This window comes from Cucumis sativus, unplaced genomic scaffold (genome assembly GCF_000004075.3).
Source record: "Cucumis sativus cultivar 9930 unplaced genomic scaffold, Cucumber_9930_V3 scaffold38, whole genome shotgun sequence".
NCBI lineage: Eukaryota > Viridiplantae > Streptophyta > Magnoliopsida > Cucurbitales > Cucurbitaceae > Cucumis > Cucumis sativus.
The window spans coordinates 429,599-433,216 of record NW_022279547.1 but is presented as its reverse complement, the minus strand read 5'-3'; the positions used below and the strand labels follow the sequence as shown (position 1 = coordinate 433,216).

The following is a 3,618-nucleotide window of genomic DNA, read 5'->3' as shown; positions in this document are numbered from 1 at the left end:
GTTGCAATATGGATTGATGTATATTTTTCAAGTAAAAATTAATTAAAAGCTGATAAATGACATAAATTAATTACAACGTAGAAACTAAATAATTACAGTTGGAGAAGGTGGATATTTTGTAAAATACCATGCACGTGCAAAAAATGTTATTTGCTAAAATTCAAAAGAAAAAATAGTTTTTCCATTTTTTAAAATAACCCATAGAAAAGTTGTTATATCTCTTAGGACAAAGAGTGTGGATCTACAGGTCCATATTCGACTTATTTTTTGTTGGTAAAATTGCATAAAACCGCATTATATTGAAATAATGACACTCTTAAACCAATATTGATAGAAATTATAATTTATTTAATGTTTTTAAGTCAAATGAACATGATTTTTACTCCGAAACATAATTATTGTAATTGTTTTTTAATCTTAATTCATTTACACATCTTTGTGCATATGTGTGCGTGCGCGTGTGCGTGTGGGTGAGTGTGCGTGTAGGTAGCGTGTGCATGTGTATGCGCGTGTGTTTGTGCGTGTGTCCGTGTGTGCGCATGTGCACGTGTGTGTGTGTGTCTGTGTGTGCTCGTGTGCGCGTGTGCTTGTATACGAACAAGTTGATATTTCTTAATGTTGAGTTTCTTTCAATTTTAAAATAATAATTTAATTATTTTGATATTCAAGTCATTAATATTATTTTGAGATAAAGATAGTGAACAAGTTGATATATTTTAATTTTGAAATTCAATCACATAATTGAGATTATGAAATTCTGAAAAAATAATAATTTTGTTATTTTGAAATTCAATTTGGCTATTTTGAAATTCAAATTCAATTATGTTATTTTAAAATTCAAATTCAACATGCGTGCGTTCGTGCGTTTGTCCATGTGTGTGTGTGCGGGTGTGTGTGAGTGTGCGTGCGTGCGTGCGCGTGTGTGCGTTCCTACATGTGGGTGTGTGTTCGTGTGTGCGAACAAGTTGATATTTTTTAATGTTGTGATTCTCTCAATTTTAAAATAATAATTTAGTTTTCTTGATATTCAAGCCATTAATATTATTTTGAGATAAAGATATCGAACAAGTTGATATTTTTTAATTTTGAAATTCAATTAAGGTTATTTTGATACAAAATCTATCGTTGAGATTCTCAAATACTATTAAATTATAATTTTGTTATTTTGAAATTCAAATTCAATTTGGTTATTTTGAAGTTAGTAAGATTGAATAAAATTATTAAAATGTTGATTCTCAAATTATATAAATTTGGTTACACTAGAAGAAATTTGCCATTCAATATCGGTTTAAAATCGACATTAATGATCTTTGGTGTCAGTTCGGAACGACATTAATGATCTTTGGTGTCAGTTCGTAACTAACATCTATGCTAGCGTTATTAAAGGCCTTTAATGTCGTTTTTGCTTTGATGTCGGTTTAAAAACGATATCAAATGCATCAGTAATGTCGGTATGGTCATTGATGTTGGTTTAAAACCGACATTTTTTATGGTGCTATTGTTGACCTTCAGTGTCGGTTTGCCTTTGATATTGTTTTTAAACCGACATTAAAGTCTTGTTTTTGGATCTATTTTTACAAAAGAAATATATAATTATTGCATTATTGTTCATTTTTTATAAACTGACATTAGATACGTGTAAATAAATATTTTATTCTCACACCAACAAATCAATAAAATTAATATTATTTTAGGAACTACAATATTTTTCTTTTACATTTGTATATAGAAAATGAAATCTTAATATTGCGTTTGTATATACATTCTATAATAATACATGAAACTAGATCCTAATACAAGACTTAAATAAGAAATCTTAAACGCTTTCACAATCTTCAACTTCAAACAATTGCTTCCATCTACTTAGCTTAGCGCTGCGCTATCTAAGACCAAAATATACTTTACAACCTGGGGAAGATTAAATCTAGAATTTGCAAAAATTAGTACATATTATTTAAAATCAAACTAAACAGACTGCAATCTAAATGTGGAAAATTAAAAATTACCACAAAGTTTCAGTAGAGTAAATAATGTAGCAGCAACAAAGAAGACAATTGAAATGGCAACCCAAAAGTGCTGCAAAAATAAAGAAGAAAATAAGCTTTGATCAAACAACTCATTAAGAAGAAGAAAATAACCTAATTTGGTTCTTCAAAGATCTATAAGAAAAAGAGGAATACAACTAAAGAATAATATATACCATCCTCGACTCTTACTTCAAAGCAAATTTTGAATGTTCAATTTAGCAATGCTAGTCTATAGGCTTCTTACTCTTAATTGTATAAATTTACCCATCAATAGCAACATTGTTTTTATAGAGAAAGTTAAACAATGGAGATGATAAATAATCTTACAAACTCCTATTGGATCGTTTTTCTTTTCAAATGAAAATAGTTAATTTATTTCATTTATGGAAGGTGAAAATCTCAAATATATAGTAAAAGAACATGGAATATAAGGAAGCCCATAAAAAGAAGAGACTCCACTAGCTAGGTATTGATCAAAGATAAATATATGGATAAATAGATGCAACCTACAAATATATCAAAACAGACTAATACTCAAACTAAACTAAAGAAAACAAAAACATTTACTACTAAAAGATAAAATAAAACACAATTCAAAACAATTAATTACCAAGATTGATCTCAATCGAAAACCAAAACGCATCACATTATGAAGATATTGTGCTTCACATAACACTCCAAATAGCTATACCAAAATTACTTACTCTACATTTTCCATTTTGGCAAATCCACCTACAAGAATGCTAGTTACCAAGCTCATTTCTATCCCTTCTCTTCTTTCATTTTTCTAACAAAAGATAGTATGAATAAGGCTGCACATTTGAAAAAATAAAGACAATTAATAATCAATAATGCTACCTAGCAGTCACAAGTTAACAATCAAATGAAGAAACCCAAGGATTTTTGCGGCGGAAGCACGATGAAGATTGGTTGCCGTTCGCGATCTAGGGTCACAAATTGAGAAGAGAACAAAATTAAAAAACCAACTTGGAGAGAAAGAAAAAAAATTGATAGGGAAAGAGTAGAGTAAGAAAGAGAAAAGTAAGAAAGAGAGGAAAAATTTAGTTTTTAAGACCTAACAATTTTTTAAAAAGAAATTTAAAATGGGGGGTCATTAATGTCAGTTTTTACAAAATACAAAAAATTAAAAAAAAATAAAACTGGCTGATCATTAATGTCGATTTAAAAAACGACATTAAACCCTTATCATTAATGTCGGTTTGATCCACCTTTTCAAAAACGACAATAAAGATAATTTTTCATTTTTTTCACCTGACACTACAAACCCAGATTTGTTGTAGTGTTATTATGGGTTGATGTATCTTTTTCAGATAAAAAATGCTATTTGCTAAAATTCAAAAGAAAAAGTTGTTTTGTCATTTTTTAAAATGACCCATAAAAACGTTATTATATCTCTTATGACAAAGAGTGTGGATTTACTAGTCCATATTTGACTTGTTTTTTGTTGGTAAAATTGGATAAGACCGCATTATATTGATATAATTACACTAATGACACTCTTAAATCAATATTAATATAAATTATAATTTAATTAATGTTATTAAGTTAAATGAATATAGTTTAAAAGTCA

The 3,618-nt window shown here is 28.4% G+C and overlaps 1 long non-coding RNA gene across 1 annotated transcript; it reads right to left on the bottom strand.

The window, feature by feature from the left end:
* Window positions 1–1,882: 1,882 nt before the first annotated feature.
* LOC116405862 lies at window positions 1,883–2,793 on the bottom strand. The gene is made up of 3 exons (XR_004218941.1): window positions 2,732–2,793; window positions 2,007–2,076; window positions 1,883–1,924 (listed from the first exon to the last, which is right to left on the bottom strand). It is a non-coding gene; the product is annotated as an uncharacterized LOC116405862 (long non-coding RNA).
* Between the last annotated feature and the right edge of the window lie 825 nt (window positions 2,794–3,618).